The sequence below is a fragment of the Schistocerca serialis genome, chromosome 3 (assembly GCF_023864345.2).
Source record: "Schistocerca serialis cubense isolate TAMUIC-IGC-003099 chromosome 3, iqSchSeri2.2, whole genome shotgun sequence".
Taxonomy (NCBI): Eukaryota; Metazoa; Arthropoda; class Insecta; order Orthoptera; family Acrididae; genus Schistocerca; species Schistocerca serialis.
This window is the reverse complement of record NC_064640.1, coordinates 336,361,560-336,383,524: the sequence shown is the minus strand read 5'-3', so window position 1 is coordinate 336,383,524 and position 21,965 is coordinate 336,361,560.

The following is a 21,965-nucleotide window of genomic DNA, read 5'->3' as shown; positions in this document are numbered from 1 at the left end:
ACATCCCTAGAATAGTCAACCAATATATTCCTTCCTCCTACATATATCTCGTGAAAAGTAGAGAGAGTTTCGATCCCACACGGAGGCTTACCAGAAATCGTTCTTCCCGCGCACCATACGCGAGTGGAATATGAAGAGGGAGATGTGGTACTGGGACACTAAGTACCTTCAGCGACTCACTTTAAGGTGGCTTGGGGAGAATTGCTGTAGATGTAGAAGGGCATCTATTTTCGAAAACTTATAAAATTGGAAAATAAAAAGAACCGGTAAAAGGAAAAGCAAATAAGAGAGTGACAATTACGTATTTTACGTAATAAACGGGATTAGAAAGAACCGCGAATCTGTAAATAAATATCAACTGAAATGATTTTTTGTAGACATCAGTCTTGTGACTGTTTAGATGAGATCTGCCATGAATTCCTCCTTTGCGCCAGTGTCTTTATTTCAAAGAAGCACTTGAACGCAACGGGCCTCAATTGTTATTTCATATACTCCAATCTTTGTCATCCCCTACAGTTTTTACCCTCTACAGCTCCCTCTACAATAGAAGTTACACCCTAACGTTTTAAGCCCTGTCCTGTCATCCAGTCCCTTCTTCTTGTAAGTGTTTTCAAATGATCGTTCCTTCGCTAATTCTGTGGAGAACCTCCACATTTATTAGCTCATAAGTCAACCCAGTTTTCAACATCTTTCTCTAGCAACACATCTTATGCCATTCGATTCTTTTCTTTTCCGGTTTTCCCTCAGTCCATGATTCATCATTCAATGCTATGCTCTAAACGTACATACTCATAAATTTCTTCTTCTGAGTAAGGCCGATGTCTGACATCAGCAGACTTTTCTTGGCCAGGAATGTCCACTTTTCCTGTGCTAGTCTGCTTTTTATGTCATCCTTGCTTTGTCCGTTAAGTATTATTTAGCTTTCAAAGTAGGGGTATTCCTTAACTTCATTTACTTCCTGTTAACAAATTTTGATTATTTGTGATTACATATAATTTATCGCTAATCTTATTTCTGATCTACTTTCGTATGGATTATAAGAAAACCAATATGGGAAGGCGAATGGCTTGGTCAGTGGCAGGTTGTTGTCTCCGCGAGGGGAAGCTGACCTTAGCATAAGCGTCAGACAGTGTGTGAGCAGCCAGTAGGGAGAGCGGCGTTCGCATCACGCATTATTTGTTGGCGCTATGGCGTGTGTTTGTACGCAGTTCGTGTAGTAACAGAAATGATTCATTAATTCGATGAACAGTAAAATTTGTATATGTGTACACAACTGTGGACAGAGTTCGACGGATCGCATTGTAGATAAATCGCGTAGAATAGTGGTGGTTGCAGCGATGGTGCATGTGTATGCACAGTTTTTTACGTTAATCATGTTTCCAAAAATGGCTTTGAGCACTATGGGACTTAACTGCTGAGGTCATCGGTCCCCTAGAACGTAGAACTACTTAAACCTAACCAACCTAAGGACATCACACACATCCATGCTCGTGGCAGGATTCGAACCTGCGACCATAGCGGTCGCGCGGTTCCAGACTGTGGCGCCTAGAACCGCTCGGCCACTCCGGCCGGCAATCATGTTTCCATTCACAATCTGAGCTATGACTGCAATTTATAGCTGCTATAATCTGGCGTATATTAAAGGTTAAATCCGATTCTCTGTATTGGTAACGAACCTCACACCAACAATGGTGATGTACTTATCAATAGTCTTTCCCCATATTACTTCAAAAAACACAATAAACTGATGAACAACAGGATTCAAAACCACCCACAGTGCATATAGTTTTGATGAATCATGGTGAACCATTCCGAGGTGTGTGAGGTTGATCTATTATTCTGTTATTTTGCGCAACAGATTAATCTGAGATGTACCCTTTACCCTGTGGCTCCTGCAAGATGCAATTTTCACCCCCACACTACTACAGAAGTCAGATAGACGCTCTTAACGTTCTAAAGAGAAATGCCTGAAAAACTTTCAGCAAATATGGTAGGTCCTGTAGGCGATGATATCTCTGTCCACAAAACTCTCGAGTCCAGATACATTGGGTACTCCAGATCCACCTCGTACAACAGCGACAGTCAACCATCCATTTCCATGTGAAAATGAGTCGTTCAGATCAATACTAAAGTTGAGCCTGCATCCACAGAAGACAGCAGGTCCATCAAGTAGAGAGTGTGCGGCGACAGATTTAATGGTGTTCCTCTTCTTGTCGGCAGCGGACGTTGTCATTTCCACATCTTCAATAGTTTTATATATTGTTCTGGAGTTGTCGGCTGTATGGAAATGACACAAAAATTCGCAAAATTTCTTACGTAACTAGTGGGATACGTGGGTACTGGAGTAGTGCTAGTTAGTGTAAGAAAAACATGAAACTAACGAAAGTTATTATTTATTTTGCCAAAATTCTGAGAAATCACAATGACACCTTTAGTTATGAATTGAACAGGTTATATCCTGGTTCTTTTCGGAATGTGAAGTTACTTTCCAATGATAGGATTCGCTAATGAAATTTCTACAAAAAGTTTAAGATGGTTGTTAACTTGGTGGAATGACTGAGAGGCGCGCTTACTGAACTTGAATAATTATCCTTTAGAATGTTGCTAGGTACGGTTGAGGCTGTTGCATGTGAGATGCAATTAAGTGTACTGTTGTGGAGGAAATACGGGGCTTGCAATAGCTGTAGCGCACAATACCGTAAGCTGCGATGACTGCTGTCTGCGTCGCTCGCTGCTGACAAATAAGATAACTCTCGTTCTATCTGGATTGACCTTCGCCAATCAAACACTCCCTATGCCTTGATGAAGTCAAGGATTCCTATTCACCCCTAGTCTAACAATTGGCGTGGTACACCTGCCAGATAACAAGTCCACCGCATTGCCACTCAAAATTCGCTTGCAGGCATTTAACTATAACTCTGTCTGTTCACACCGCACAATAAGTGTGTCAGCCAACACAGTGTAGAACGCTTAATCACAAGGACTCAATATAGAGTAGCACTTTGATTCGCTCTCGACAGAGGTGCTCTCCCAGTGAAGTACTGAGGAGAGACTTGTTCCTCGCTCTTTCGAGTACACGTACGAGCGCGCACGCTTTCGTTACATGTTCCCACTCCAAGAGCGACAACGGAACCGCCTCTCCACGCCAGACGTGAAGGGGTATATCTTTCGGTCTCTTCCATTATTCCTTCAGCTCAAGGCGCCAGAAATATCGTCTGCCAATCAGCATTGCTCTTCTAAAACGGGAGAATGACGTTTCGTTTAGGGCAACCAATCCTGAAACCTATAGCTTTGGCGTTTGGCGTTTGCTGTCTCCCTGTGAAAATCTCTGAAACTGCGTGCTGTGTGTAAAGAATGCGTTGGCTGGCCGCTCCCACACAATGTAGCGGAATTTGCTTTTAAGCCGAACACGGGGTCGTTCCCCCTTTTCACTCGGGCCCACGCTGTCCGCAATGGGCGGTCACCGGCCGACATAGGCTGGGTTGTCCTCTGAAGGGCCTAGTGTCCCGCTGTGCGGCCTCTCTCCTGAACTAAAAGCCACTGTGACCGTCGTGTCTGGAATGTATGTGTGCACGCCAGCTTCGAGTATTTCAAACACGGTGCGCTCACTTGTCTATTGCATATCGTTTACATGAATTCATACTACATTGACTTTATCTTATCGAGTTTGGGTTCGAATGAAGCGCCTTTATGTGCGGAACACGATTCTGGGGGTGGAACTTGTAAACAATGAAGGTCAGGAGACCACGACATCTTACACCATTTAAAATTGTCAGTGCAGTTTATAAAATTCTAAAAGCATTTTGTATTCTTACAAACAGTCCTGCGCCACAACAATCTTGGTTACACATGCCTAAACCCCTTCTGAAACGTCATCAAGAACGAAGTTTTTCCATAAAACAGAAGATAAGAAACCCATGGCATGATGGATGAAACGGATGCAGTGCCGACGTTAGCATCAGACTGGCATGTGAGTAATGTTCAAGTGAGTACAAGGAAGTCAAACAAGTGTGCAATGTGCCACTGTTTGGTGCCTAAAATTACATGAAAGATTTAGATCTTAATTAAATACTTAACAGTGAAGTAATATGAAGTAAGTTCAAAGGATTTTGCTATTTTAATTGCTGTGAGGTCTACTTCCTTATTATATCAGCATAAGAGTTTGTTTCAACAGGAATTAGCAACATTAGTGCTAGCAGTACCAACACATTTTCAGTGATGTTTATTACCAAGGGAGGATAAAGGTTGGGCGGGGGGTCCTTTATACGCACCCTAACTTTCTCTTTCAAAATTCGTTAACTGTTGTTGATTTTTTTCTCAAAACATGCTTTTTAAAGAGGCATTCATGTGTAAGTATGATACTTGACCAGAAGATATTAGATATGACATTCATTGTGAGAAACCACATCTACTACTAAGTCTTAAAATTTTCCGTTAAGTTTAACTAAAAATTTAAAATATTTATGCAATTTAGTGAAAGACTTCGTTAAAACTCAATATTTTTTCCTAGTTTTAATATTTGATGTACCTGACTAGATCATAATCTTTTTTAAAATGATATCATAAAGTACCATCCACTCCATTTGATACTACAATGATTTTGTAAATGAAATGCTGAAGTAATGTTAACTGTTACTATAGAGCCATTGTAACCTTTTTAAGGTACATTATCATTTTTCAAGCGTAATGGGTTACAAACTTACATACGTTTGGAGATCGAAGTCCATCGCAGTTATTCATCTCGACTCTCAGAGAAAGCTGAATTACGTGTTGTCGCTAGTTGTTCAAATCTCATACAACTTTACAAAGGTTAAATAGTTAATGACACTAGTTTCTCATTACGACCGATAGGCATAGAAACAAAGCCTACGTAAATGTTATAACTGTTCCGAAAGAATTACATCCGTTTGACATCTACAGTTACCATAAACAGAGGTTGTCCCGAGTCGCAAATTCATTGTTTTGGTAGCTAGTCGAAGTGAAGAAGGGGCAGGATGTAAAGTTGGGTAATCTTGAAACGTCATCTGTCTGAAGGTTGAATCAGTTAAGTCATTTCTCAGCGTCAGTATATAAAACTCCTAGGACAGATGAATCACAAAATTGAGAACATGCATAATGATTCTCTGCCAAGACCTTAACGCAGTCTTAAACACCAGACAGAATCTTGGTGTAAAGAGTAATTCTGTCCGTCGTAATTATGATAACGTAAAATTTAACGAAGTTCGATCCAGAAAAAGTTCAATATGTAAAAAAAAAAAAACGCTATACTACTCCCTTACACGTATTGTTCAAACTGTCGACCATGATCATGGCAGAGACTACAACAAAGGTTAACATACAACTACCACTCCCAAAACACCAGCCCATACACATAATTACTGTTATCAAGAGGAAGTGCCGAGAGTAACACAACCGAGCGATGTGGCGCAGTGGTAGCACACTGGACTCGCATTCGGGAGGACGACGGTTCAATCCCGCGTCCGGCCATCTTGATTTAGGTTTTCTGTGATTTCCCTAAATCGCTCTAGGAAAATGCTGGGATGGTTCCTTTGAAAGGGCACGGCCGACTTCCTTCTCCATCCTTCCCTAATCCGACGAGACCGATGACCTCGCTGTTCGGTCTCTTCTCTCAAACAATCCAAAAATCCAATCCAAATCCGAGAGTAGCAAGTTTATTTACAAACAAGACGCACAGTACAAGCACTGCGAATAACACAGACGAATTACGATTACTCCGTAACAAGCCACCGAGCTGGCCGTTATACCAAAATACTCACAAAATATTCACGAACAACCTCCAAAATTTCGTTGGTTGATTTCAAGTTCACCCCATATTTTACGCGAACACTTGACCCTATTGAAATTTATTGTTAGAGAGAGGCGGTAACTTCACAAAACTATTTTGGGCAGATTTAAAGAATTTATGGGGCAAAAACTGTTGCTGCATCCTCCATATGTACTTTTATAAGGAAACCATTGACGAAATTTTTCACTCCCAAGAGACATCACAAGAATTCTGAGCGGCCCAGCAGTGCACAACACATCTTTGCATAATTTTGAAATGAGGCAAAACAGCTAATCGTCGGACTGCAGGCGTCTAGTCAGCTGGCAGTCAGTTTCGCTATTATTTGGGCCACTGAACTGACAAATGTATGGCCCTCTCAGTTTCGATATTTCACGAGCACTGTTCTTACGTCTTGTTGTATGATTGCTGATGGGGTATCTTTCCTTGTAGGCACGCTGGACAGTTGGCGTTGATACACATTCATACTGGAAAACTTCGTTCAGTGTGTAGTTATGTGCACGTACAAAGTCGATAGTTACTTTGGGTCCTTGTAACATGGCACGCTATGTCGATTCACCTTACTGTGCCTACACCACACAGTCATATAACTGAATAGCACATTCACATTTCACTGCCATCTGGTGTCAGCTCTGTCTGTAATGCGATCAGTGAGTGTTTTTTAAGTGTGTGACTAATATTTTGTCCGGTGAGCTGAGATACCACGAGAATAAGATAAATTAGATCAAGGCAATAAACGAGATATCTACATAATCAGCAGGGAGGTCGGTAACACTGGTACGAAGTAACCCCGACCACGAAGTAGATATAAGACAGATTACGCGGAAAAATGTGAAATCTAAATTTAGCTGACCGGATGGGGATTAGAGTCCTGCTCTCCCCGAATAGTGGCAATGTCGTCTTTTCTATGAGCGAATAGCCCATTCGGTGTCTAGGAAAGTTTTCTGTGTAACGTTCGTTCTTTCGGCCTTTTCCCTACGCGAACCTCTTCTGAGGAAAAGCTACGCCTTAATGAATGAAGTTTCGGCTTCATAACCCTTGACACACTATCGATCGACGTATCTGAAGCGTACTACAACAGGGAATCGTGTTTGGTACCCTGTTCTAACGCCTCTGGAGGAAGCGTTTGAAGACGTCCAGTGATAGTCCATTCCACTCATGCACAAATTTCACTGCAGCCTGCCTGCGACGATTACGGTATGTTTACCACAAAATCAGAGTTTGTAATAGATGGCGGCAAAAATTAAGATCCGATGACTTCTATGATGAGGATACCAATAATCTTCATTATGATTGTCGTCTAATGGACAAATACCTTGGTTTCATACATGTATACACATGGCTTCACACAGTCTGGAACATTGTTCTCAATCCAATTTCGGTGTTCCATCCAGTATTGAATACTGGTTGAGCCAGTCCTTCAGGGTCATTCGAGGGTTGGATTCCCTCACTTCCTCATCGAGGACTCGCACTGCCTGGGCTACTCTCAGGGTGTATCTTCGACGTGGAAGAGCCCCAACCGTGCTTGTCGCGTTGTTGCCCGTCTGCACGCCGTTACTGCTGCCCGCCGCCGCCGCCGCCGCTGCCGCCGCCGTCTGTTCGCCGCCGCCCGGTGCTTGCCGCCGCCGCCGCCGCTTGGTCGCCGTCTGTCGGTGCTCGCCGCTTCCTCTTCTGCCGCCGCCACCTGGTCGCCGCTTCTTCAGCCGCCGCCGCCGCCGCCGCTGTCGCCGTCTCTTGGTGCTCGCCGCTTCTTCTGCCGCCGTCTCTCGGTGCTCGCCGCTGCCGCCGTCTCTCGGTGTTCGCTGCCGCCTGCGATCATGGACGCCCCAACTACCACCATCATCTACACCTCTCCTTCACCAGCCCCCACTGTAACGTCATGGAGTGCTTCCTCTGGGATTCACCCGTCTCATGCACCTCCCCTACTCACAGTCTCCTCCCCATCTATCTCCTCTCCATCGATTTATCCCCACCTGTACGTCACTCCTGCTCCTACCCCTGCTACTGCCCCTGCTGCTTCTCCCGCTCCTGCCTCTGTCCCTGCTCCCAACCCCCCTCCCCCTCCTGTCACCCACCGAGACGACTTTCCCCCTCTCCCCCCTGCGACTACCGCTGCTTCCCCTGCCAGAGTCTCTGCCCACCGCGCCACAGTCGCCGCCACAGAGCGCCCTACCCTCTCATCCGGTGCTACTGCCTCACAGGAGGGCCCTGCCTCCCACCACCTCCCCATCCATCCAGTCCCTCATCCCTCCTCTCAGGCAACACCCGCCAAAAAATCTTCCAAACGGCCCAGTGGCGACCTCTCCTCTACTCCTTCCTCCAAAAAGCTACTGCCCGCCCCACCTCCCACTGACCCCGCTATGGATACCACCCCACCTCCCTCCTCTCCAGCCCCCTCCCTGTATACCTTTGTCCTAGCCAACCCTGATCCGAAATTCCTGGATGCCCGCACCCTCACCCTTGAAATCCGGAAGTACACCCCCAGTGCACCCATCACCCAACTTATCCCTCGCAGAGACTCTGTCCTCATCAAGTCTCCCTCTCCGTCCTTCCATACTGATCTCCTCCGGCGCCTTCCCCGCATCACCTTTGGGCCCCACGCATCCCTCACCCCATTCCTTACATCCTCCTCTCCTCGTCAACCCCAACCGCCTCGTCGTCCGCCGACCCTCACTGCCGTCATCACAAAACTCAGCCCTGTGGTCACGGAGGCTGAGGTGTTGGCGGAACTGAATGCCCACCCCTCCCTGGAAGTCCACTCTGCCCGCCGTATTTACAACTCCTCTGGCCCTATTTTCCTCATGCGTATCTTTACAGAGTCTACCTCCTCCATCGACCACCTCCTCACATAGGGAGCCCTGATTTTCAACCGCCGCCACCCTGTTGACCCGTCCCGTTCCCCTCCTCAATCCTACCACTGCCAGCGTTGTCTTCTATACAATGACCACCTCATCCAAAACTGCAAGAACCCACCCACCTGCCGCCATTGTAAAGCCTCCCACTTCCTCAAACAGTGTCCCAACCTCGCCTCCCCCCCATCCTGCAACACCTGCAATGAGCCTCACCCCACCTATTCCTCCAAATGCAAAGCCAAGCCCCCTCCCACCAACCCTGAACTCACTCTCCCTGTTCGCCCCATTGACCCACCTATCCACCCTAACAATTCCCTCCGCCCTCCCCCTACAGCAGAAGACATCATCCGGTTCCTCACCGTCGTCCTGTAGAACATCCACCCCTTCCAGCGCCCCCACACACTCCAGCAGATTTCCCTCGCTGCCCGCTCTGTTTTCCACTTAAACACCTACGCCACATACTCCCACAACCAGGCTCACTTTACCTTCACCCACCTAGACACCCTCGTTTAAGCCCATCTCTCCCCTTCCCACACCCTTCCCACACCCAACCCCATGGCTCGTCTACAGTATCGTCTCCTCTACCTCAACATTCGCTCCCTCCCTGCCAACAAATACCTCTTCATGCATACCCTCTCCCAGCACCAGGTTGACTCCTTCATCCTTAATGAAACCTTCCTCCAACCCCACCATGTGGTCCACATCTCCCCTTATCTCCTTCACCGCACTGACAATCCCCTTCCCCTAGCTCGAGGCGGGGTCGCTATCGGCCACCTCAGGCATCTCCCTGTCCGGCCACAGCCCCTCCTCAATGACCCAACTGAACACCTTCTCCTCAGCCTCTTTTTTCCCTCCCTCACCGTCACCTGTGCCACTATCTATATTCGCCCCGCAGCTCCTCTCCCGTTTGACTTCATTTCCCATGTTGACAGTACCTTCTCCACCTATGTGATCGCCGCTGACCTCAACATCCACAGCCGTGACCCTGCCACCCTTCCGTGGTGGCATCAGTTCCTTGCCACCCTCCATGGTGACCTTGTTCCTCTCCCACAGCACACCCGTCCTGAAAGTAACTCCACCCCCGATGTTATCCTCGCTTCCCCCAACCTCCTTGTTCGCATTGCCGTTGATGTCCTCGATACCATCGGTAGTGACCATCTCCCTGTCCTTCTCACCATTTCCTCTACCCGTCCTGCCACTGCAGCCACCCGCCCACCTGCCCCTCCAAAATCTGTCCATGACTACCACCATGCCAATTGGGATGCCTACTGGGAATCCATTGCCTTACAGGTCGAAAGCCACCCCCTCACTTTCCACCATCCTGATGACATCACCCATGCCTCTTCCTTCCTTCAGAAGACCATCACTGACGCTGTGGAGGCTCATGTCCCTACCAAACTCATCCACCCTCACCGCCCTACGCTTCCTCCACAGGCCGTCCTTCTTCTTCGTGAATCCCGCAGGCTCTACCGCTCCTTCCTCCGCACTCGTGACCGGGATACTCTCACTCGCCACCGGCAATTACAGCGACATATCCAAAACCTCCTTACAGCAAAGAAACGCCGGGACTGGCGTCAGACATGCACATGCCTCAACTCCACCCTCCCTGTCAACTCCTCCAAGTACTGGTCGGCCTTCCACCGCCTTACTGGTAGCCATCCCACCCCGCATTACAACATCCTCCATGACGATCGACCCTTTCCTGACAACCTCAGTAAGGCTAACCATTTTGCTTCCCACCTGTCTGAGGTCTTCTCCATTCCTGACGATCCCCATTTTGATTACTCCCTCTTCCCCACTGTCGTTGACCGCACTGACACCTCTGTCCCCCCGCTCGCCCCTAGCTTCCAGTACTTGGATCAGCTACCCCCCTCCGACATCAACACTCCCATCACCATGCAAGACATCACACTCGTCCTCCGCTCCAAACGAAACACCGCCCCTGGTCATGATGGCGTCACCGATTGTCACCTCAAGGAATCCCCTCCATCCTTCCTGTCTGTCCTTGCTACCCTGTACAATGTCCTCCTCTCCACTGGATTTTACCCTGACCTGTGGAAGACTTCCCGTGTCCTGCTGTTCCCTATGCCTAACAAACCCCCCTCTGCTACCTCTTCCTATCGTCCCATCTGCCTCACCTCCGTGTTCAGTAAGGTCTTTGAGGCCATCCTCTCTCGCCGTATCCACCGCCTCCTTAACCAGCACCGCCTCCTTCCTCTTACCCAATGTGGCTTCCGGCCTTCCTTCTCTGCTGACGACCAGCTCCTTAACCTTACCCATCTTCTTTCCCTCCAACTTAACTCCCGTCGCTCTGCTATCTTTGTTTCCCTTGATCTCCAGAACGCCTATGACCGGGTCTGGCATCCCGGGCTCCTTTTCAAACTCCAGACCTATGCTCTCCCCATCAACTTCGTCCGTCTCGTTGCTTCCTTCCTCTCCCATCGTCCCTCCTATGTGACTATCCACAATTCATTCCAACTCCCATACTTTCTACCCCTCTGCCGGCGTGCCCCAAGGTTCTGTCCTTTCCCCTCTCCTCTATCTCCTGTACACTGCTGATATGCCCAAACCTCCCCCTCCTGTTCATCTTCTCCAGTTCGCTGATGACACTGCCTTCCTAGCCCTTTATCCTACCCTTCAACGGTCCCAAAGTACCCTCCAAACCCACCTTGACCAATTCACCGCTTGGTGCAACCAGTGGTTCCTCCGTGTTAATCCCTCCAAGACCCAGACGATCATCATAGGCCGCACCACCCGCTCCTTCCGCCTCCATGATTTCTACCTCACCATTTACGGCCGTCCTATCCACCTCACTCCTACCCTCAAATACCTTGGCCTCACACTCGACCGCCACCTCACCTGGACTCCCCATCTCCTTACCATCCAAAACAAAGCTCACAACCGCCTCCGCCTCCTGAAACTCCTGTCCGGCCGGACATGGGGTCTGCGTCCTTCCACCATCCTTCACACCTACAAATCCATGATCTGCCCCATCCTTTGTTATGCCAGCATCGCTTGGATTTCCGCCCCTCCCCGGTTCTATAAGGCCCTCCAAATCCTCGAACGCCATGCACTCCGCCTCGCCTTCCGCATCCGCCTTCCGTCCCCCACGCGCATCCTCTATGACCTCATCCCCTTCCCCCACCTTCTCCTTTTCCTTGAACACACCCGCACACTATATATTGTCCGCCGCCTTGATCCCCCTCACCCTCTGGTGTCTCCCTTCCTCTCCACTCCCAACCAGTTGCCGCGCCTTTACCGTTGTGTCCCTCCCTCTCTCCATCTCCACACCCTCCATCTCCTTTCCCAACACAACTTCCACCGTCTACCACTCCCGGATGATGAGCTTCACCCTGACATCTACCCTTCCTACCAACTCTAACCCCCTCTTCCTGCCTCCTCCTCAGGGCTCCCTCTCCTCCCCCTCCCTCTTTCTGAGCGGATTTCCCCTCCTACTCCCCGTCCATCTCTTGTGCCTTCTTTCAGTGTCTCTGCGCTCCCTCCTGCCCTGTCTTCCCTTTTCCTCTCCCGCCCCATGTGTCTCCTGCCTCTTTGTGAACCCACGGTTGCCCCTCCTCTCTTCATCTCGCCGCTTCCCCAGCTACCCCATGCTCTCCCCTCCTTTTCCATCCTCTCTGACCTTTCCCTCGGCAGGTTCCGGCTGGTAGTTTTATTCTTCGTCGTGTGTGCTCCAAGTGGATTTTAAGTGTGTTGTTTCGGAGTGTTTTTAATACTGTGGCCAACTTTTAACCTGTGCATGCGCATCCAGTGTCTTCTCTGTGTTTTAAGAATCGCCAACTGTGTTTTTTAACTTTCTGGTGACTTTTTTAACTGTTCCCAATGAACTTCTACATGACAGTGTATTTTTACCTCCATTTTCTCCCCTTACTCTGTTTTATGTTCCCCTTTTTTATCTCCTTATGTATGTATTAATTTATTCTTGTTTTAGTTATCATGTCACTCGGCTGCAGAGCGGCGGATTGTGCTGCTGACAGCCCTCCCCTGCCCATATGGGGAAGGGGCATGAAATCACAATAAAGAAAAAAACAAAAAAGTCCTTCAGTACTTTGCTGTAACACGGAGAACCGCTCAAAACATGACACTGTACTAGACAGCATATCGCCCAAATTGGCACTAAACGCAACGCATTAATTCCACACGGAGTCTGCAACAGAACACACAGGACCCAATTCCGAAAGACTGCTTCGGAAGAAGTGATTCCAGAGCCACGATAAAGTAACAAGTGTGTGTGAGTGTGTGTGTATACGTGCTTGTGTGCATGTGTGTGTGTGTGTGTGTGTGTGTGTGTGTGTGTATGTATTTGGATCTTATGGGCGCTCAACGGCGAGGCCATCAGCGCTCTTACAAGCATCAAAACAAACGAATGTGGACGGAATGAAATTTTCACTCTGTAGAGGAGTGTGCGCTGATATGAAACTTCCTGGCAGATTAAAACTGTGTGCCGGACCGAGACTCGAACTGGGACCTTTGCCTCACAGGACAACTTCTGTGAAGTTTGGAAGGTAGGAGACGAGGTGCTGGCGAAATTAAAGCTGTGAGGACGGCTCGTGAATCGTGCTTTGGTAGCTCAGTGGGTAGAGCACTTGCCGCGTAAGGCAAAGATCTCGCCTTCGAGTCTCGGTCCGGCACACAGTCTTCATCTGCCAGGAAGTTTCAGACGAATGTGGAGATAAACTCAAGTCATTCCCTCTCACATGCGCTAAAACAAATTAGGAAAAAGAAAAGTAGCTACACACGAAATTAAAACACAGAGAAAACAGAACACAGAAGAGCTAAAAGAAAACCACAGGGAAATGTGACGGGTTGACCACTTACAAAAACTTGGGTGAGACAAGTACGCAGTTGACACATTAAAAATATCTCACTAAAACTTTGTTAAAAACGGTGGACAATTCACAAAACTTTAAAACTTGAACCACATTCGTTTGAACGTTACCTAAAATAGAGGGCAGATCCGTCTTCCAATCCGCCAAGGTCCACTGGTCGGAAAATAAAGTGCAGTCCAATAAAGTGTGGCGCACAGTGGCCAGTACGCAGCAAGCACGACACATTAGAGGGTCCTCTTACTGGAATAAAAATCCATAGGACTGTGACCTATGCGAAGACGAGTAAGAAGGACCTCGTCCCGTCCACATGGCTGGAACAAAGTTCTCCACGGTCGAGTTGTCGGCTACACTACACGGGACGTCTTGTCAGTCACTTCCAGCTACTCGTCTTCCCACTGACGCATGACTTTGTACCCCAACAGTGATGTGATAGCTTGCTGCGGAATGGCACTCTCAAATACCTAAGAATGACGACACGCTTCCTAGGCTCTCAGATCCGCCCTTTCGTTCCCTGTAATACGCATTTGCCCTGGAACCCAGCAGAAAGACACCACCTTACCCAGTCGTTGTAGTTGGAGCAGGGCATCTTGGATATTCTGGGTTACTTTATCTGCTGGGTACAAACGTTGGAGAGAGTGAAGGGCATTTAGAGCATTGGAACAAACCAGATATTTAGCAGTGGAAGAACGTCGCATCTGCTCCATATATTTCTGCATTAATGACGGTAAATTCTGGAGACATTCGGATCTTGAGGACACGATCCGGGAAAACATCGGAGCAACCAACAGAGACCCCCCACTCAGACTAATCATTAAAGACAGTTACGTAGTTGTGGTGTGCATATAAAATGTCAGAAAATTTCGATTTGAAGACTGATGCATGCGGGCTTTCAAATAAAAAAAATTGGCCCTCTACTACATACACCTCTGCCTCAGAGTTGAAATATTAAAAGTTTTGGATAGTTTCGTTGTCTAGGGGCTGGGATACGTAGTTGCAGCATTACATTCCAAATACTGCTGAGTCTACAGTATACAGTATGAATACACACATGAAAAGAATGGTCGAAGGTTCCTAGAACTCTGCAATTGCGAATTTTGAATGTAACATAGTAATCTATAAATGAAAGATTGCAATTAAATAAAATCTGCAGGTACTATTTTAACGACTTTAAATGATGAATACGATAGCAGAAGTACATTTAAGTATACCGTTTATTACTGCAAACCACTTATTAGGGTCGAAGGTCCAGCAATTAGATAAAATATAAGTTGAATAACAGGGAAACAATAGATTCCTACTTCACGTAATTCGTTATGAGCAACAACAAAACTCGCGAGATATTCACTTCTAAATACATACTACGTCTTCACTGCTGAAGTCATGGAAATCTCACAAGTGCACAAGTCGGCCTGCGACCACGCGCAAACTTCTCAAACTCTCCAAGTATTTCCCGCGACCGTCCGTTGCGCCTTCTTTCCATCACTCCCCCCGTGTCCTGTGCGACCTGATGCTCCTCCCACACTTCCATCCAGTCTCTCTATTGACTCTGGTAGTCGCCTACCTTAGTAACGAGTGCTGTGATTGGCTAGAGCGCTCCCGCCATGTCTCCAAGCCAACGCAAACTCACAAACATATTGAAACACATACCAAATACTGGATTTACATTTGAATAACTTGAAATTAAATAAATATTCCTACAGCTGGACCATGAACACGCTCTAACACGCATTATTAAATACATAAACAAATCAAATAAACATACACTCCTGGAAATTGAAATAAGAACACCGTGAATTCATTGTCCCAGGAAGGGGAAACTTTATTGACACATTCCTGGGGTCAGATACATCACATGATCACACTGACAGAACCACAGGCACATAGACACAGGCAACAGAGCATGCACAATGTCGGCACTAGTACAGTGTATATCCACCTTTCGCAGCAATGCAGGCTGCTATTCTCCCATGGAGACGATCGTAGAGATGCTGGATGTAGTCCTGTGGAACGGCTTGCCATGCCATTTCCACCTGGCGCCTCAGTTGGACCAGCGTTCGTGCTGGACGTGCAGACCGCGTGAGACGACGCTTCATCCAGTCCCAAACATGCTCAATGGGGGACAGATCCGGAGATCTTGCTGGCCAAGGTAGTTGACTTACACCTTCTAGAGCTCGTTGGGTGGCACGGGATACATGCGGACGTGCATTGTCCTGTTGGAACAGCAAGTTCCCCTGCCGGTCTAGGAATGGTAGAACGACGAGTTCGATGACGGTTTGGATGTACCGTGCACTATTCAGTGTCCCCTCGACGATCACCAGTGGTGTACGGCCAGTGTAGGAGATCGCTCCCCACACCATGATGCCGGGTGTTGGCCCTGTGTGCCTCGGTCGTATGCAGTCCTGATTGTGGCGCTCACCTGCACGGCGCCAAACACGAATACGATCCTCATTGGCACCAAGGCAGAAGCGACTCTCATCGCTGAAGACGACACGTCTCCATTCGTCCCTCCATTCACGCCTGTCGCGACACCACTGGAGGCGGGCTGCACGATGTTGGGGCGTGAGCGGAAGACGGCCTAACGGTGTGCGGGACCGTAGCCCAGCTTCATGGAGACGGTTGCGAATGGTCCTCGCCGATACCCCAGGAGCAACAGTGTCCCTAATTTGCTGGGAAGTGGCGGTGCGGTCCCCTACGGCACTGCGTAGGATCCTATGGTCTTGGCGTGCATCCGTGCGTCGCTGCGGTCCGGTCCCAGGTCGACGGGCACGTGCACCTTCCGCCGACCACTGGCGACACCATCGATGTACTGTGGAGACCTCACGCCCCACGTGTTGAGCAATTCGGCGGTACCTCCACCCGGCCTCCCGCATGCCCACTATACGCCCTCGCTCAAAGTCCGTCAACTGCACATACGGTTCACGTCCACGCTGTCGCGGCATGCTACCAGTGTTAAAGACTGCGATGGAGCTCCGTATGCCACGGCAAACTGGCTGACACTGACGGCGGCGGTGCACAAATGCTGCGCAGCTAGCGCCATTCGACGGCCAACACCGCGGTTCCTGGTGTGTCCGCTGTGCCGTGCGTGTGATCATTGCTTGTACAGCCCTCTCGCAGTGTCCGGAGCAAGTATGGTGGGTCTGACACACCGGTGTCAATGTGTTCTTTTTTCCATTTCCAGGAGTGTATATCAATGGAATAGAAACAGAAGTAGGCCAATAGCCTAATGTCTGTGTGCTTTCTAAAACATAGTAAATATTTGACCAAGTTCTTTATGAATAGTGTATATCGGATATAAACGAAGACATAGACAATTAAATATATATTTATAAACATGCTGCTACCGTTTTTTCGTGTAACTGTGGAGTACTTATGGCCTGACGTGAACAATAGTAATCGGCCACTTTGACCTCCAATAATTCATGTACTATTCAAGTTACATGCCTGTAATTCACACCAATTTATGTTTACTCCAACAGCTTTCTAAAGACACGTCGATCGACAAAATCGGATGAATGGTTTAGATTTTGGAAATTCGTTGCTGGGTGTTATTTGTATATTTTACAGTCAGATACTAAACTTTAAACTAATAAAGATATTGAAAATCTGAATACACCATCAGAATCGTCGCGCAAATAATGGTAATGTACATGTTTCTTTTTAAAGTATCATGCTTCCTCTGGCTATTATTAATTTCTACATGAACTGTGAAATGTCTGCCATTAAGGTTTCACAAAGTCCGCCATCTTTGGCACTCCCGGCATACAAATCTCCTTCATCGACACGAAACACAGTCCTTGACACAGCGTCATGGAATTCCCAGCCACACGGTCGGCCTGGAATACGTGCTGGGGCTACCCCTCTTGCTCCAGCTAATGTTGGACACCACATCCCTTGCTTGCTAAGCGGCCCATATGGCCACCCCAAGTCCGAACTTGCAATATTTTCAGGGCGCCACAACTCGCCCTTTACCCCATAAGCAGGAGTGCAATCTCTTCTGTACTGCACCAAATTTAAACTGATGCTCGGCCTATGTGGTAGCCAGGGCGGCAGACGATTAAAACCCTGGATTTGGGGTTGTACTTTCTCCACATTGAGTGATTCCAACACATGCTGCAAGCGGACCCCAAATGGCATCGTGACTCGTGGACAGTCGAAGAAAAGGCGTTCCAGAGACTGATAAGCAATAGTGTGCTATGTGGGTGAAGGTGGAGCAGCAAGGAACTTACAATCGTGACACACCATTAGGAGCTGCTGCATCCAGATGGTGAGTGCTGATTCCACAGCCTCAGCACAGACACTGGGTAGGGGGTGGTCCTGCGAGCACCCATGGACAGCTGAATCCTCTCAAGGTAACAGCGTAAATGACCTTGAGATAAGATGGCCTTGCCGATCCATACACTGTGCACCCATAGTCCAGCCACGAACGCACAAAAGCTCTATGAAACTGGCGCAGATGTGCCCTGTCCAGTTCCCAACGCAGGTGGCTAAGGCACTTGATGATGTTCAGTGAATTTAGGGTTCTGGCTTTCAGGTCTTTCAGGTGTGGCAACCACGACAGTTGGAATTCAAAGATGATGCCTAGAAACCTCATTGTGTCTGTGACATTTAGGATGGTGTCCCTCACATGCAAGTCAGGCAAGTTAAAATTATGACAAGAACAATTAAAATGAACACACACACACTTATCTACCGAAAACTGAAAATCTGTACCTGCAGCCCACTCCTCTAGCCTGCGCAGTGTAAGCTGTAACTGACTACTCCTTGTTGTAGCACTGGAGGAGGAGCAGAAAAGAGCAAAAGCGTCCACAAATAAAGAGCACTGTGTAGGACTCCTTACCGTAGACGTGACACTGGCTGTGGGAAAGAGGGTAACACTTAAAACAGTACCCTGACAGAAACCATTCTCCTGCTCAGAATTGTCTGACAAAGTGTCTCCAACTCGGATCCTGAGACATCTCTGGGACAGAAAAGACCGTATGAAGACAGGGAGGTGCCACGAAAGGCCGACTGAAACAGTGTCTGCAAGTAGTATCGTAAACCTTACTGATATCGAAGAATATACTGAAAGGGCGATGTTTACGTAGGAAAGCCTGCTGAATAGTCGCCTCTAGCAGAGTCGGGTTGTCGACAGTGGACAAAATCTCCGTAGTCTACACTGAGAGAGGCTAAGGAGTTGCCAAGTTTCTACCAACCAAACCAGACAACGGTTAACCATTCGCTACACGGTCTTTCCTATACAGCTCCTTAAGGCGGTACTCCGATAACTACTGGGACACGTTCGGTCCTTTCCTGGTTTGAGGAGAGGTATCTGAAGTGCCTCTCTCCATAAGTTGGGGAAGTTACCTGTCTGCCACATGAGACTGACGTATTCGAGGAGGATTTCCTTTGACGCCGTTGGCAAATGTTGAAGCATGCAGTACCAGATTTGTTCGTGGCCAAGTGCAGTATCACGACTCTCAAACAGAGCCGATTCCAGCTTCCACATGGGAAAAGGGTGGTTGTAAGTCTCATAATTGTTCGATATGAAGTCTCATTTTGCACTCTGTACAGTTGCACGGCAGCGACGAAACGCTGGATCCTGGCAAGAACTGGAGAGCAGAGAGAGAGGTCAATGGCCAAGAATGACCCAGTTGCAGCAAAAAAAAAAAAAAAAATGAGTGGGAGTACCAGAGTTGACGGTGTACAGCTCTTTGGATGTCATGAGACCCTCCAAACCGGACCTCGAGGGCAAGTGGAGGTTGAGCCCCACAAGACGTGGTGAGTGTTGAAGACTCCCAGGAGGAGATATGGGAGATGTACTTGTACCAGAAGATTTCTGAGAGCCTGAGAATCTACTGCATCAGCAGGAGGCAGATACAGCGACCAAATTTTCATCCTCAACTGCAACTGCTTGCAGCTCAGTAGTAGGAGGGAGAGTAGAGGGTTGGTGTGCGGTATTTACAAACACAGCAACTCTACCCTTGGCTCTTTACCCAGTCAGGTCATCCCTGCAAAAGACTGAATAGCCCTGTAGGAGAGGGGCATCAAACGCTTTAAAATGCGTTTCCTACAAACAGATACACAATGGGCGTTCCTGTGCTAAGAACTTCAGTTCCTCCACATGGGTTCTGAACCCATTAACATTCCACTGAACGCCGGGAGACATTTGTCACTGAGGTCTTTCCACCTGGGAGGGGAGCCTACCATATGAGGCGGCTGAGCTTCGGGGCGACATGATTTTCCCAGCCCAATGTTAGGTTCCATTTGCCCTGATGAAGAATCAAGAGATATATAAGAGAGGACAAATTGGACATCATTGGACAATTAGCTTCATGGCTCTGTCAGTGGTTGACGCTTTGTCTTGCATTTTTTGCCCGGAGTGGGCTTTGGGACCTCAACTGTGGTTGTCTTAGTAGGAGCAGCGCTGGATGGTGGACCAGGTTGAACCTGCGGAGGCGAAGGGAGCTCTGAAACAACGGCACACACAGCCTCGTCGGCCGTCTTGGTTTGAAGTATGGGCTTCGAAATAACTGAAGCAGAGCAAGTACACTGGCAGACGCAGGCACTAGTGCTGTCACTGGCAACCTCCGTTTGTGTAGCAGCATCGGGTTTTAGGGACCGTCTGTTTAATAGAAAACGCAAACCAGGTAGCGAACGGCTGGGGCAGCATGGCCTTACAGAACTATTTGGTCTCTCCGTATGAGATACGTTTAGTTGTTTTCATTTCCTGTATCTTCCTTTCTTCAAGAAAGACACTGCAGTTCCTATTCCAGACGGGTGATCCCAAAAGCAGTTGACACACTCCACAGGAGATGAACAGCCATCCCATATTTGCCACAAGTGGCTTCTCCATTACATCCGACAGCAGTGTGCCCAATGCGCTGGTACTTAAAACAGTACATGGGGTTCGGAAAATATGGCCGTGTTCTAAGGCGAAGGAAGCCAGCCATAATGTGCTGTGGAAGTTTCGTGATGCTGAAAGTCAGTATAAACGAGTCTGATTTCACTAGATTGCCATCCAAACTTCTCATAATGTTCGGCACGTAAACAATGCCTTCTCAGAATCATTCAGCTTTCAGTTCTTCTCGGGAAACGTCAGCCATATCTCTGCATGTCACAACGCCTTTCTGTAGTTCAAGGTGATGTGCAGTTCAGTTTCAATTGCATACTTTGCTTATTGGTAAGGGGACGTTTCGAACAACAGGGTCCCATTTTGCAAGTTCTTGACAGATTTTAGTGCACCAACAATGTCCTTCAATTATTTTTGTATAAAAAATGGTGAGTTTTTTTCGAAATTGCCCTCTTTTCTCTTAACTATCAGAAACACATTCTGAGAAACAGCATGTGTTCTGTTACAAACGAATGAGTTAGGAGAACTGGGTTCCCGAGCCCTCTTATTTAACTGGGTGTTGTTACCTACCAGCACCCCACTCATTCCGCTATGAGTTGGAAGTGCAAACTTCGAAGGATCCATCTCAGTCCCACTAGCAGCTAGGGAAAATAATAGTCCACCTAGACAGAGCCTCGTGTGCCTAGGTAAGCATTACACAACTGAGGTGCTGAAGGTTCCCCGGATGTTGCCTGATAACGACTGTTCCACTTCAGCAGCCATGCGTCTCATCAGCGCACAGCACACCTTGAGACTGAAGGTTTTTGTACCGGTTTCTACCATCATCTCAATCCGGGCTGTAAAGCGAAGATCAACGTTCCCTGTGACACAGAACTTTCCACTGTCGCACCATACAGTGGTCACTGAAGCGTCCCTAGAGCAGGAGACTGGCGGCGCTTACCAGTGCCTAGCTCAGGAACCCCGGGTCTCGAAGCCCGTACTCAGCGGACGAATGCTGAGACCTGAGGAGACAAAGTAAGTAATCCTGTTGTACTCGAGGATGTGAAGAGGTATACTACGGAGAATGTGACCTCCTCCGATTTCAAAAGCAGCAACGTATTACCCAGTAATGCTGTTGAAAAATGTCTATCATTAAATTTGTAACTAACCAAGGTGAGAGACATTTCCTTGTGCTGTTACAAACATGTACAGTATTTCCGCTTCACCCATCGTAGCTAATGCTGGTTCTGCTTGCATCTCTAAACACCTGGTGCAAGGACTGTGGACATACGAGTAATTACATGAAATTTCTTCACATTAGCGATTACGAAAAACCATCAACTGTATAAGGGAATGACTACAATGAAAATTTGTGCCGGACCGGAATTCGAACCCGGATTACCCGCTTTACACGAGAGATCGCCTTAATCGCTTTACCTATTCCTACACGACTCACGACAAGACTCAAACTTCCATATTTCGTCGTTTCTATGTCACAACCTGTACTCGTGCACACATTATGTAATTCCCATACACGAGAGGATATTTTAATTGCAAGTCGCTGCTTAGTACTGCCGGATAATACGATACTGCAGTGCCCGTGTTGTTAAGGCGAATGATGCAATGTCCCTTCGGACACGCATAACTGGAAGCGA